The following is a 16,219-nucleotide window of genomic DNA, read 5'->3' as shown; positions in this document are numbered from 1 at the left end:
GAAGCCATATTAATTCATTCATTCAATTAATTCATTCATCAAGAATTATTAAGCTTGCTTTCTTTTTTTCTTTTCTTTTTAAATTGATTTTTATTGAGCTCTACATTTTTCTCTGCTCCCCTCTCGCCCCTCCCCTTCAACTCTCCCAAGGTCCCCATGCTCCAAGTTTACTCAGAAGATCTTGTCTTTTTCTACTACCCATGTATATTAAATCCATGTATGTCTCTCTTAGAGACCTCATTGTTGTCTAGGTTCTCTGAGATTGTGATTAGTGGACTGGTTTTCTTTGCTTTTTGTTTAGAAACCACTTATGAGTGAGTACATGTGATAATTGTCTTTATGGGTCTGGGTTACCTTACTCAAAATGATATTTTCTAGCTCCATCCATTTGCCTACAAAATTCAAGATGTCATTACTTTTTCTGCTGTGTAATACTCCATTGTATATATGTACCACATTTTCTTTATCAGTAGCATCGTGAAATTTGCAGGCAAGTAGATCAAACTAGACAAAACCATCCTGAGTGAGAATACCTGAATCCAGAGAGACAAACACAGTATGTGCTAAATCATGAGTGGATATTAAATGTGAAGCAAAGGCTAACCAGCCTATAGTCCACAACCCCATATAAGCTAGGATCCTCCTGGTAAGGGAAAATAGACAAGAGTTCCTGAGAAAATTGGGAGCGTGGCGGGCAGCAGGGGAAGGGGAGGAGAACATGAGGGAACAGGACAGCGGAAATGGGGGAAGGACAGAGAGGGAGAACAAGGAAAGAAATATTTTGAGTGAGGAAGCCATTATGGGGCTAGAGAGAAACCTGGCACTAGGAAAATTCCCAGGAATCCACAAAGATAACCCCAGATAAGACTCTAAGCAATAATGGAGAGGGTACCTTAACTGGCCTTCCCCTCTAATCAGATTGATGACTACCTTAATTGTCATCATAGAAACTTTATCCAGCAACTGATGGAAGCAGATGCAGAGATCCACAACTAAGCACTGGACCAAACTCCTGGAGTCCAATCAGAGAGACAAGAGTGATAGTATGAACAAAGGGGCCAAGACCATGATGGGGAAAGCCACAGAAACAGCTGACTGGAGCTAGTGGGAGCTCATTGACTCTGGACTGACAGCTGGGGAACCTGCATAAGACCAAACTAGGCCATCTGAATGTGGTGACAGTTGTGTGGCTGGGGCAGTCTATGGGGCCACTGGCAGTGGGATCAGGACTTACCCATAGTATTTGAGATGGCTTTTTGGAGCCCATTCTTTTTGGAGGCATACCTTGCTCAGCCTAAATGTAGTGGGGAGGGCCTCACTCCTGCATCAAAGTGATATGCCAGACTTTTTTGACTCCCATGGGAAGCCTTACCCTGTCTGAGGAGTGGAGGGGAGGTGAGATGGAGGAAAATGGAGGGAGCGGGAGGAAGGGTGTAGGAGTGGGAACTGGGATTGATATGTAAAATGGGAAAAGATTGTTTTCAGATAGATAGATAGATAGATAGATAGATAGATAGATAGATAGATAGATAGATAGACAGACAGATAGACAGATAAAAAGAAAAAATAAATCAGGCTCAAAAAAGAAATTATGAGGATTTAAAACTGTACATACATAGTCATAGGCCTTTAATCCCTAAACTCAGGAGATATTACATAATGGCAATGTGTTCAATATGCCAAGGAGGCAAACTTTAACTTATATGTACCTAATAATCAACCATCAAAATATCTGAGGCAACTGAAAGGAGAAACAGGTGAGTTCATAGTTATTTTTGGAGACTGTAGCACTCTATACAAAGAATGGAAAGATTAAGTAGTCAATTGGTATGCATAGTCTTGAAGTTAACAACACCATTATTCAGCTAGATATGTTGCACATCTACGCACACTTTATTTCAACTTCAGAATACACATTCTTTCAAATCATTCAGAACATCCATCAAGATAGATCACATACCAGGTTATAAAAAGCTTTTAAATAATAACAGAATCACAGATGCACATTTTCAGACCATGAAAGGATTATAATACAAATCATTAGCAGGCTTATGGCTTAAAATCTCAAAATATATAGATTTTTTAAAAAAATTTATTTATTTATTTTGCTCTCAAACAATGCATCTCAATGGCAGCCCCCCCCACCTTCCCTCTTCCCCAGACCTACTCCTCTTCTATTTCTGTTCAGCAAAGAACAAACCTCCCACTGATATGAACCAAATATGGCATAACAAGATGCAATAAGACTAGGCATATACCGTAAAAAACCAATTACCCAATTTGTTAAATACAGAACAAATGTGTTTATAGAAAAATTATAGAGTTGAATTAATACATCAAAAAGAACAAAAAGCTAAAATTTATCACCTAAGATTTTGAACAAAGAGCTAAAATTTATCACCTAAGATTTTACCCTAGGGAAGTAGATAAAAAGAAGAGTAAATTAAATCCAAAAGAAACAGAAGAAATAGCAAAAATTACGCACAATCAATAAAACTGGATACAAGGAACAAAGAAAATTATTAAAACCAAAAGTCACTTTTTTAAAAAAATCATAAAAATATCTAACTGTTAGCAAGTTTAACCAAGAAGAAAAGATAATTCTATAAACATTATTAAGTTAATTAATACTATTCCTTCTCAAACTATTCAAAAAAATGAGGAAGAACACTTCTGAACTAATTTTCTGAGGGCAGTAACAGACAAAGACACTACAAGTAAGGAAAATTAAAGACCACTCTCTCTCTCTTTGACACAAATATGAGAGTATCCAAAAATATAAGCAAATTAAATTCAATTGTACATTTAAAAATCATTCATTACAATCAAGTGAGATCCATCTCAAGAATGAAAGGATCATTCAAATATGCAAATCCATGAACAAGACACACCACATTAACAAAATGAAGGACAAAAACATCTGTACATTTCAATAGGTGGATAAATGGTATCTGACAACAGCAAGATTTTTTCTTTATTGAAACTCTTAAGTTAGATATAAGAAGAATGTTTTGAAACATGTTAAGACCATATATGACAATTCTACAACTAACACCATAGCATCACAAACCAGAAAGATTTTTGTATAAGGTCTTAAAGCAGAAAAGAGATGATCAATGTTGCCAAAAATAAATAAGAAGCAAAAGATGACATTAGATCTTTATCTTACACTATAAACAAAGATCAATGTACAATTAATTAAATACTTAAGTGTTGAAATTTTAAGAAGACAGAAGATATGGTCCATAGCATTGTGTTTAGCAGTGATCCTTTGGGTATGATACTAGAAGCACAGGAAAAAAAATAAACGAACAAAAGCAAACATAGGGAAGTAAAAGTATATCAAGCTAAAAATATTTTGTACAGTAAAAGAAGCAATCAAAAAGATTAAAAGGCAATATATAATATGGAAAAAGGTATTTTCAAACCACATATCCAAAATACATTACAAATCATAGCAAATATTTAATTTTGATTATATATATATTATTTAAAGCTAACAACAATCTATTTATAAAAATAGGTAGAAGACTTTAGACACTTTTTTATTATTATTATTTTTATTAAAAATTTCTGCCTCCTCCCCACCTCCCATTTCGCTCCCCATCCCCACTCCCCTCCCCCTCCTTCTGCAGTCTGAAGAGCAGTAAGGGTTCCCTGCCCTGTGGGAAGTCCAAGGTCCTCCCCCCTCCATCCAGGTCTAGGAAGGTGAGCATCCAAGCAGGCTAGGCACCCCCAGAGCCAGTACATGCAGTAGGATCAAAACCCAGTGCTATTGTCATTGGCTTCTCAGCAGCCCTCATTGTCCGCCATGTTCAGGGAGTTCGGTTTTATCCCATGCTTTTTCAGTCCCAGTCCAGCTGGCCTTGGTGAGCTCCCATTAGATCAGCCCCACCATCTCAGTGGGTGGGTGCACCCCTCGCGGTCCTGACTTCCTTGCTCATGTTCTCCTTCCTTCTGCTCCTCATTTGGACCTTGGGAGCTCAGTCTGGTGCTCCAATGTGGGTCTCTGTCTCTATCTCCATCCATCACCATATGGTTTCTAGCCATAAATAACGGACATTGAGCCTATAATTCGTGATACTAGAGAAGCTAAATAAAAAGGTGAATTCAAAGAAAAACATATAGTTATCCTCCTGGATATTGGAATTAGACAACATTGCCGGGCAAAAATTGGGAACTTGGGGGTGGGGTGGGATGTGGGTAAAGGGAGAAGGGGAGAGAAAAGTGTGAAGGGGAGGATGGGGAGAGCTTGGGGAAATGGGATGGTTGGGATAAAGGAAGGGTGGATATGGGAGCAGGGAAGTATATATCTTAATTAAGGGAGCCATTTTAGGGTTGGCAAGAGACTTGATTCTAGAGGGGTTTCCAGGTGTCCAGGGAGATGTCCCCAGCTAGTTCCTTGGGCAACTGAGGAGAGGGAGCCTGAAATGGCCCCATCCTATAGCCATACTGATGAATATCTTGCATGTCACCATAGGCACTTTTTAAAGAAAACAAATGGCCAATGGTCACATAAATGAACTAGCATTACTCATCATCACAGGAAAGCAAATCAAGACCACAATGAAACATCACCTCCCATCTATTAGGATGACTATTATGAGAAGTCAAAAGATAACAAGTGCTAGTAAGGATTTGGAGAAATAGAAAACCTTATACATTGTTGGTGGGAAGGTAAATTAACACATCATGGAAAATAAACATAGAAGTTACTCAAGACACTAAAAATAGAACTAACATATGATCCAGGAAACCTACTTCTAGGAGTATGTCCAAAGGAAACGAAATTAGCACCTCATGAAGATATCTGCATTCCCAAGAACATTGCAAAATTAGTCACAATAGCCAAGACATGGAAAAAAACCTATCAGTTGACAGGTAAAGAAAATTGCTATTATATTATATACAAGTCATGAAATATTATTCAAACCCAGAAAGACAAATGCTGCTTGATTTCACTGATAAGCGGAATTTTGAAAAATCAAATTCATAAAGGCTGAGTAGAATTGAGGTTAGCAGATCAAGGGTAGGGTAACAGAGAAATGATGATAAAAGATTATAGTGCTTTGGGTATAAAGTGAATAAAATCTGGGGAATTCTAACCCATAGCATGGTAACTGTAATAAATGATTTATTAGTTATATATTTGTTATATAGTTGTAATATATACATACGTATATATATATGCATATAGGAATGTCAAAAATACTTTATACACATCAAATACATATAATTTTGCCATAGGTAATCTTGATTCATCAACTCAGTTTGTTTAAGAAGTGCTTGGAAAATTAGTAAAGCACAGTTCTAAGTATGTATGTGAAGTCAATTCCAGAGAAGATTAAACAGAGGGAGAAGATACACTTTCAGTATGAGTGGCATCATCCTACAGGTCCTCAGGCCCAATTGGAATGAAAGAGAAAGCCAGCTAGCAGTGCATACTCAAATATTCATATTCATTCTTTCTTATATTCTCCCTCACCTCCTCTTCTCCTTCTCCTTACAGACCATAATATCAATTACTCTGTCACCATAATACAAAGTACTCTGCTACCATTATACCAACTAGTCTGCTCTGCCACTCTCTCTACACCATAAATTGCTGAGTCTTCTCAAACCATGAGCTAAAATAAATGTGTCATTCCCTTTTAAGTTTTCATTCGAGTAATCTATAGCAGCAATGAAAAAGTAATGAATACAAAGTTGTATTGTCCTCATAACCCAATAAAACTAGTAAAAATTATACCAAGTTTTTAAAAAAATGAGGTAATCCCCAAATAAAAATAATTTCAATTTGTAATTTTCATATTCCTATTATAAATCGACTGATATCGGGCTATAAATACTTTCAAATATGGATTGGATTATGATATGCTTTTTTTTCTTTTAAATACTGCCTGGCACATTATTTCCAGTCTCTTATTAGCTAATTCTCACATCTCTTGCTTTAACCCATATCTAATAATCTGTTTAACACCATGAGTGGTGTCTTACCAGGAAAGATTCAGCATATGATATGCTTTTTAAAGCAACGGCTATTAAGTGCAGTAAGATTCCTGAATTGAGTTGTCACAAAAAACAATTTGTATTAAATTTGTATTGTCCCATTGAAGTCTCCTCCAGATTCAACCTGACACATCTTTACAATGGTTTTGTCCTTTTTTGTAGTAGCCATACTGCTTCAGTGAAAATCCTAAACAAGCCGTTGAAAGCCTAGCATAGGCTCACACCTGTAATTCTAGCACTCTAGAGGCAGAGGCAGGAGGATTATCGAGAGTTCATTGCCAGCCTGGACTGCATAGTAAATTCCAGGCCACACTGGTTTACAGTGTGAGACTCTGTCTCAAAAAGCAAAAACAAAAATAAAAGCAATAATAACAACAACAAAAACAGGAAAAAAAAGCCAAAAAGTTGTTAGGAAAGCTAAACAAGCTGGAGGTGGTAGTGGTGCTGCACACTTTTAATCCCAGCAGGCGGATCTCTGTGAGTCTGAGGCCAGCCTGGTCTACAAAGTGAGTTCCTGGACAGCCAGGACTGTTATACAGGTTTTTTGAAACCCTCTCTCAAAAAAGAAAATTAAAAAGAAGAAAACAACAAAGAAATCCTAAACTAGGTTTATTTGTTCTTTGGATGTATGTTTACAATTAAAAATTACCTTGTTTTTTATTCTGTAGTGGGATAGTAATTTTGGAGCATTCTTTAACTATAATTTGCCACCCATTTCCTGTCAGTAAAGTCGCTGTTTATAAAATTATTTAGAATAAGGCTCAAATTTCCAGAAGTCCAACCCAAGGCCTATTAAAGAGAGGCATGTGCATCTATTTGTAGGATGTTACTATTTGCTAAGATCGAGTACTGCCGGCCTCTAAGAGTTTTTGGCTATTGAGTTACTTAGGCTCAACTTGCTCTAAGCCTCTAAGCTTTGCCAAGGGTATTTTCAGTATATGATCTCTACCTACCAATTTTTGAAATGCTCTGTTTCTTGGTTGCCCAGACCTAAACTATATTCCTTTACGTGGTAAGTTGTGGTGAATAAGTTATCTACCTCTCTATGATCTTTCAAATGCCTGTACAAAGAAACTGTGTCAAGTCACATATACTAATAAAAAAACAACACTCAGACACACTCAGGGAGCCACTAAGCAGAATCCCTTGCTTGGTTTTCCTATTGAGTCAGTTAAACCAGATCACGAAAGGGAAATTTTAGCCTTAGCCCTTCAAATGATTCATCTTTCAACTGTGCCAGTCCTCCTCAGTCGTAAAACATCTCCTCAACCCTGCAGGCACACTCCAGTGTTGCAAACGGAAATGTGGGCCTCTGTGCTCTACAGACTGTGAATGTATAGGTGGAGGACAGCACAAGGCTGATAATCAGGACACCACTAGAGAGCAAGCCCCTTCAACCACTGGCCTTTGCTACTCCCTTCAGTGAGATATTTGGATGATTTAATGATTCACACGTTCTGTCCTCTAAGTTACACCAGTCAAGGCATTTTCCTTTGAATCGTTGGACTATTTGGTCTCTTCCATGTAATTTTTGTTTCTGCCCTTGGATCATATAGATTGGTTCCTATAGAAACTAAAATCTATCTCAAGGCCCCACTAACTTCTCTGATAGTTTCTGGTTCCTGGTTTCCAGGTCCTGCCCAACTCTCTGGGAGCTCACTTTGTTCTTTATTGTTCCTTGTCTCTTCTTGCTCTACCTTTACCTTCATCTGAGAGAGGTAGTTCCCATGCCATTCCACAGAGCTTATGTCTTCAATTTTCGCTACCCACACAGATAGTCTCCCAATCCCCGAGACTGCCTCAGTTTAGGAAGTTGGGAATGTACCACTTTCTGTCCGATGCCGGCATCAAACAGCTCTAAAATATAAAGAAACTGAACTGAATTGAATTGACTGAACTTCCTTCTGAGAATCACCATATCCCAGTCTGGGCTCCTGGCACTTATCTGTCAGACATTAGCATCTCTACAACTCTTAAGGACAGTTTGTTTACTCTGGCCCTAGCCAGACTAGGGAAATTTTCAAATCCTCTTATTGGAGATGACAGGGATGGGGGTGGATGTTGGCTGAGAAGAGGGAGCCTGGCCACACCGTTTTGTGAGTTATAGTATTTTATAAGTGCCCCTGCCCTTTCCCCTCACAAATCCTTTTGTTAGGGAATGCTTGTGTCCAATCCTATGATTCAGCCATTTCCTCTCCTGGACCCTTTCACTTTGGGGCCGCAGCTGCCAGAGACCCTTACGAAACAGAATCCACACAATGAAATGGCCAAGGAGATAGGTTTGCAAATTGGGAGTGCTAATCTCTCAAGAGAACGGAAGAAAAGGTTGGCCGGTCCCACGATTGCGCAAATGAGTGAATAGAGCGTAGTATACAAAGAGGTAAAAGGCCCTCATATGAAAGAACTCGAAGCAATGGCTTTCCATTCCCTGGCTTGGTGGTGGGGGTGAGACAGGCACTGAGTCGATGTCCTTTGATGTCCATCGATGAGTTTTAACCCCCTTTCAGAAGCCAGGCTGCAGAGGCTGGCAGCTGTACGGGACAGATCTGGGAATGGCTAAGGACCGCCTGCAGAGTCTCAGTAGGCTCAAAACTATCTAGATTTAGGAATGGGAACCTCTCTTAACAGACAGACCTTGGCCTAGAAAATGAGAGCCGCTGCACAGTCACGTGTGAGTTCTCGGGCTCAGATGAAGAGACCTAGAAAAGAATGCTGAAGGGACAAAAGAAGAGCAAGTAGATGAAGTTTACTGCCTGGTATGCCTCCCTGGTAGTAGGGTGGGGTGGAGGTGGCATGTCTTTCAGGAAGCTCCCTTGCAAGCATCCTGGCACTCACTTGGGCTCCCTTTGCCTTGCCCAGAGCTCAGAAGCCCAAGTTGTTCTGTGGCCCTCGCAGACCTCAGAGGTCGAAATCTAGGAGTTAGGAGTGCTCAGTCCACCACGTACAGCTGTTCACGAAATAACTTGTTGCTTGCACACTATAGCAATGAGGTCCGGGGCTTTCGGAAAAGCTCAGGGGCTTAAAGGACAGAGAAGACCCAACAGGGATAATAGGAAAGAATAGGATCTTTGTCAGCACCGGGTGAGAGGGGCGGTCAAGGAGCCATGGCCAGTCCCCGCCCCCTCCCTCCCTTTTCCCCTGACCTGGTGGCCTTGTTAGTCTGTTTGTACCCTCCTGGGGCCGTGGGCCTGTGACCCTGCTGCGTCGACAGCGGGGGGGCTCGGGCCTGCAGCCACTCTTGTTTTTCTTTTCCTGTCACTTTTTCTTTCTCACCCCTCCCCTCTCAGTCTTTGGGCTCGGGAACAGCTGCTGCTGTAGCTCCTAACTTTGTGCCTTTCTTCTCCCCCACAACGGCTGTTGGCGTCTTTGGAGATGCAGGCTGGCCGTCCGGCCAAGGGGGCGTGAGCAACCCTGGTGCGCGCCGAAGGGGCACGGACGGGACGGTGCAGTGGTGACCGGATGGAATGGGGCTAGGAGCACGAGGCGGCTAGGGAGGGGCGGAGAGGGGCGAGGGGGCGGGGCGGGGCGGGGCGGGGCCAGCGGGCCAGGGGCTGGATGTGCCTGTAGCTGGGATGCTGATGGATAGGGTTACACGGCTGCTGGGGCCGGCTAAAGGAGGTGAGGGGATATTTTTGGAGGGAAGAGTTTCTGAGTTTGGGATCCGGAGTGGGGGGAGGGCGAGAGGACACCAAAAGTTCCTCCTACCTCTGGGCTTTCGTCTGGATTCAGACCCTGTAAAAGGCGCGGTCCCCGCCAGCCATTGGGTGCCGCATGGACCTTCCAACCCTCTCCAGTGCCTTGCGTCCAGTGGTCGGCAGCATAGGTCCCGCCAGCTCTGCCTTTCTTCACTTAGCTTCCCTTGCTTGTCTTTGTGATTGTTTTCCAGTCCGGTCTTTTTCTTAATCTTGAATTGGCCACTGTTGCTGAATCTCTTGCTATCGGAAATCAGATCGAGAAGTATCTGAATGAAGAGTGACGCTTTTGAAGAATTTTTGTCTCTGCTTAGCTATGCTCCTTGACTTTGCAGCAACTATACTTTTCTATGTGCAATTAGTCACAGAATTTGGAGCTCCTACTCTGTGTGAACGCTTTGCAGAAAATCTTGTCTAATTCTCTCCAGTGATTTTTTTTTCTTTTCTTTTTCGTTATACATTGACTGGTAAGTGAACTAGGCACTTACTTTATTGATGGGAGAAATATAGATTCCTTGAGGAATGTACACAAGAGGATTGTCCTGCGCTGGGCATCATTTATTTAGACACCTAAGGGATAAGTATTTATGGCTTAGGGTGGAGAGACTGTTTTGAAATCATTAGTGTTTTGTTTTGTTTTGTTTTATATCTGCAACTTTTGTGTCGCGCCTTGTATCGTTATTTTCGTGGATGTAAACTTTTCCAAAGCTTAAAAGTAAACTAACTGGTAATGTCCTTGCGTTTTCTACCTGCTTTATTATTGTTGCTATTATTGCTTGCTTGCTTGCTTGCTTGAATGAGGTGCCATGCGAAATACGCGGAATCAAGTTGTCTGACCTTCCTGGTGGTAAACGTTGGAAATTTGTCATCCCGAATTTTGTCTATTTAACAAAAGAACAAATTAATTATTTTCAAAGTCTTTTATTGATGCTGAATTCATTTAAGAAATTAGTAATTATTTTCTCAGTATTCTGACAGATTAAAAAGGATCAAGAAACTTAAATATTGATTCAAAACTTCAACACCTGAAAAGAAGAAATCAACCTTTTTGCTACCTCAGGGCTGGGCTCTGCGCACCAAAGTTCCCTGGCGCACTCCACCCCCTCCTTTGACATTCCACATAATGAATATACTTGAAATACGATTCTTAAAGTAATAGCTGTGCTGTATAGAGTGAGTAACAGAAATACCAGGGAGCTTTCATGGTTTATTTTTGTATATGAGCACAACAATTATTAATTTATTTTTACAGAATTTGTTGCCTTACATTTTTTTTTTTTGTTGTTCTGGAAAGAACAGAAAATTAGTTCTCAAAAACTTGTGCTCATGTCTTTCTCCACAAGTTATGTTAGCTTTAATCATTCATCAAGGCATAAAATGTTCATGAAGCGTGGCAAATTAAAGATAACTTGTCTCGTGAGAATATTTTTATTTGAGAAGTTCCTAATAACTACTTTTTCATTCAACAGTAAGTAGAAACCTGAATGATAGAATTGCAAAGCATAGCTTTAGGTAAATTTTTCACCTGCTTTTATGTCCACCTCAAAGCAAGCCTGTGTTGAAATTTTTCCAGCCCGATGTGACTCCATGCAGCTCATCACTGCTGAGTGCCATATTTTATTTAGCAGGGGACTAAATACCTTTTACTGCACTGACTTTTTAGGCCATTGAAACACTGACTATAAAACCAGTATCACTTCTTGTTTTAAATTGCTCTCTGCCCACTAATACAATCCCTGACGTCTAGGACCTCAAATCCAGTTTTAAGCTCTAGGCAAAACTCCTTGTGCTCTATTCCAGTAAATTAGGTTGACCAAGAAAATGAGATCTCAATTTCCTTTCTATGATATTGGAACTGTGTTATAAATTGCAATTGTAGTTCATAATGAAATTTATTTTGGAAATACTTCGAGGAAAAGTAAATTTATAGTGATCTTCTTTGACGTGTTAGCTTTCGCAGACTCTCAAATCTTCACTCAACAGAAGGTTTATGTGTTCAATCAGTTCTGTTTGCTTTCCTTTGTTTTGCTGTGATTTAGAATTAGAATATGACACTATCACCAATATTTCATTTCAAACGAAAACAGTTTTTATCACAAATTCTCATTCTCTCATAATTACATTAATGAATTAAATAAGCTAAAAGATTTAAACTTATTACAATACTCTCTTTGTTACTTTGCTAAAAGTGAGTGGCTTTTCTGCTTAAAAGATTCAACAATTAAAAGTAATTCAACTATGTAAAAACTCAGATTTTTGAAACGTACAGTTTAAAATATTCTATTTTGGCCACACGTTTTGATGGTCATTAAGCATAATTTGATGCTCAATGATAGTTTGAGAGCATAAATTCAGTAGATTATTTAAAATTAAAGAATAAGGGACATTTTGAAAATCAACCTTTTAATGCTTACATCTTGTTCTTCTGTGATGAAAAAGGTGGTGTTCTGCAATATAGGAAATGCACTGGGGTATTGCTATTTTAATAATTTTAAACAGGAATGTCTGGAAAAATAAATATTCACAGAGAATATTCTTATTCTAATGATTTTAAACATCTTAATTCTTTAAAATCCTTTTACCAAAAAGGACCATTTATTTTGTCAAACGGAGACAGCATTCAAATCCAGACTCTTGAGTCCATTCAGGAAGCACACACACAACATATGACCCTACTGACCATTGCCAAACCTAGACATAGTTTTTCAATTATGACTGACATTTGTAGTTTTGACTTTTATTGGAGGCATTATCTTTAAAATGCAACATAAAGATTTCTTAATGAAGAAACTTTGGAGTCTCGAAAAAACCAAAAAAAAAAAAAAATGCCATTCTAGAGCAGCCCTGGTAGTGACACCAAAAGATGTTTTGTGAAGAATATACCTGATTTTTATAATAGGCACCCAAACACCAGAGTGACATTTCATAATCCTTGGTTTCCATTAATAATCAAAACCTGATCCATATTTTAAATATTTTTCTAGCCTCTCCAGCTTATGATATTATTATTAATATGCCATATTTCCATAGGCATTTGGCATAAAATTGCTTATATATTCTCCTCTACTTGAGTGATCTATCGATTCTTACTTATATTTGTCTTTAAAATCATATTTCAACTTGAGTTTCCTCCCCACAGCACACACACCCATGAATTGGGGATAGAAAAGTACCAAGAGGGATCTTGATTTTGATATTTCAATGCATGTTGTAGAAATGCACATTTATCCTAGGTTTGCTCTCTCCTTTTCTCCTTTTATGCTTATGCTTAAAATTCCTTAAAATTTAAAAGTGAAATAGGAAATAATTTTTAAAAATATAAGTCACTTCTCATACCACACAACCAGAGTCAGCCACTGGTAAAATCCAATTATATTTGTGTTCAATCTATTTTCTATGTATATGTATATGCCCCTGAAAGTACTAGTTGCTACTGGATGCATGCTGCAATAGGTTTTTGTTTCTTTGGAAGTTGCTTAGTTTATTTTAATTTGTTTTTGATTTGGGGATTGTTTGGTGTTTTTTTTTCTCATATTTTTATTAAAAATTCCATCTCCTCCCCTCCTCCTCCCCCTTCCCTCCCCTTCCTTCCACCCATACCGCCACTCCCTCCCTCTCCAGGCCAAAGAGCCATCAGGGTTCCCTTCACTATGTTAAGTCCAAGGTCCTCCCAACTCCCCCTAAATCCAGGAAGGTGAGCAACCAAACTGACAAGGCTCACAGTGAGCCCGTCCATGCTGTAGAGTCCAAGCCCATCGCCGTTGTCCTTGGTTTCTCAGTCCTCCTCCACAGTCAGCCACATTCAGAGAGTCCGGTTTGGTCGCCTGTTCCATCAGTCCCATTCCAACTGGACTTGGTGATCTCCCGTTAGTTCTGTCCCACCGTCTCAATGGGTGAACGCAGCCCTCACGGTCCTGACTTCCTTGCTCATGATCTCCCTCTTTTTGCTCCTCATCAGGACCTTGGGAGCTCAGTCCGGTGCTCCAATGTGGGGCTCTGTCATTTTCTCCATCCAATGCCAGGTGAAGGTTCTATGGTGATATGCAAGATATTCATGAGTATGGCAATAGGATCTGGACATTTCTGGCTCCCTCTCCTCAGCTGCCCAAGGAACTAGCTGGGGGCATCTTCCTGGACACCTGGGAACCCCTCTAGAATCAAGTCTCTGCCAACCCTAGAATGGCTCCCGTAATTAAGATATATAATGCCCTGTTCCCACATCCACCCTTCCTATATCCCAACCATACTGTTCACCCAAGCTCTCCCCATCCTCCACTTCATACTTTTCTCTCCCCATCCCTCCATCTCCCCATTCCACCCCACCCCAAGTTCCCAATTTTTGCCCTGCAATCTTGTCTGCTTCCAATATCCAGGAGGATAACTATATGTTTTTCTTTGGATTTACCTTCTTGTTTAGCTTCTCTAGGATCACAAATTATAGGCTCGATGTCCTTTAGTTGTGGCTAGAAACCAATTATGAGTGAGTACATCCCATGTTCATCTTTTTGGGCCTGGGTTACCTCGCTCAGGATGGTGTTTTCTATTTCCATCCATTTGCATGCAAAATTCAAGATGTCATTGTTTTTTTACCACTGAGTAGTACTCTAATATGTATATATTCCACACTTTCTTCATCCATTCTTCCACTGAAGGGCATCTAAGTTGTTTCCAGGTTCTGGCTATTACAAATAATGCTGCTATAAACATAGTTGAACAAATGCTTTTGTAATATGATTGGGCATCTCTTGGGTAAATTCCCAAGAGTGGAATTGCTGGGTCCTGGGGTAGGTTGATCCCGAATTTCCTGAGAAACCTCCACACTGCTTTCCAAAGTGGTTGCACAAGTTTGCATTCCCACCAGCAATGGATGAGTGTACCCCTTACTCCACAACCTCTCCAGCAAAGGCTATCATTGGTGTTTTTGATTTTAACCAATCTGACAGGTGTAAGATGGTATCTCAAAGTTGTTTTGATTTGCATTTCCCTGATAGCTAAGGAGGTTGAGCATGCCCTTAAGTGTCTTTTGGCCATTCTTGTAGGAGTTGTATGTGGGTATTTTTATTTGCCATACAACCCTCAAACCTGTAATCATTCTTCCTCAACCTCTCATGGAGCTGACATTACAGACATGCACCACCGCCATTCTCTATCTTCCTATCCTAAACTTCTAGCTTTAAAAAACAGTCATTATGAATTCCTAAAATACTTAAGCACTGAGATTACCAATCATTTTTCTATTTCATCTGAAGTGTTGTTTCTCTGCGTTTTATTGAAAAGCAATATAGTCTGCTCAAGTGTCGTGTGTTTTGGTTAACAATTGATTCATGGAAAGTTTTCCAATGATACTTAAATTTATAATCAATATCTTTTCCAAATATATTCTGTGCAGATATTATTAAACAGAAAATTGAGTATTATCTTTAATTTTTTGTTTTCCTCCTTGTAAAGTAATAATAACTTACTAAGTCCCTGATTTTCCTTCAGACAATGTCTCCCTGTATAGTTAAAGCTGGCCTCTGATATGATTCTTCTGTCTCGGCACCCTGAGTTCTAGGATTACAGAAGTGCACTACCATGCCCAAATACTAAATTTCTGACTTTAAAATTTTTCATTCCCTACAATGCAGTAATTTCAAATGTTTAAATATTTATTCTCCAATACTACCTCTTTTGCCCATTTTGGTCAAACATCTCATTGATATCACTTATATATTTCAAACTAATTTTGTGCTTTTTCACAGAATGTGTTTTTAATCAGTTCTACTGGCTAACCCATAATTATTCAAATATTATAAATATGTGTTTCTAGAGCTAAGTAATTTTAGAAAACTTTAGAATAATGATGGTGGTGATGGTGGTGGTGGTGGTGGGGGTGGTGGGGTGTGTGTGTGTGTGTGTGTGTGTGTGTGTGTGTGTGTGTGTGTGTATCTGGCCTATATCTGACTTAATCCTCTGCCATTGATCTTCCAAATTCTCCAAGGATTACTTTAGACTCCATTGGGGACTGTGGTGAACATTTATATAATTACTATTATAGAAGCATATAAATAGTTGATAATAGTTCTCTAGTTTAATGAAAAAAATTAAGATGAGAGTTTTAATTATAAGCTATTCATGGGGTTGAAATATCTTGGCTCAAGCTTCAGTATATAAAAGGTTAGACCATTTAATATTCCCATGTTTTGTCATTACGTCTACAGTGTATTGTCTATATACATATATATTTTATTCAGGAAAATTATGTTTTACTGGATATATATTTCATATGTGTATGTAGCCTAACTTAATTGAACAATTGAAAGATAATAAAAGGTCTTAATTTTTGCTAATATAGTTCATAGTTCACTTCAAGAATCACTTAACTATCATTTCAAGTACCATTAATCTCTCCCTTTTATTACTAATTCAGGAAGTTATCATCATTATTATTTACTGTACTCAGTTTAGCATTTTGCTTTATATAAGTGACCTCATTTAACAAATAGGTTTGTGCTGAGTGTGTGTAGGTTCATTAATCT

Source organism: Arvicola amphibius, chromosome X (genome assembly GCF_903992535.2).
Source record: "Arvicola amphibius chromosome X, mArvAmp1.2, whole genome shotgun sequence".
NCBI lineage: Eukaryota > Metazoa > Chordata > Mammalia > Rodentia > Cricetidae > Arvicola > Arvicola amphibius.
This window is presented reverse-complemented; position numbering follows the sequence as displayed.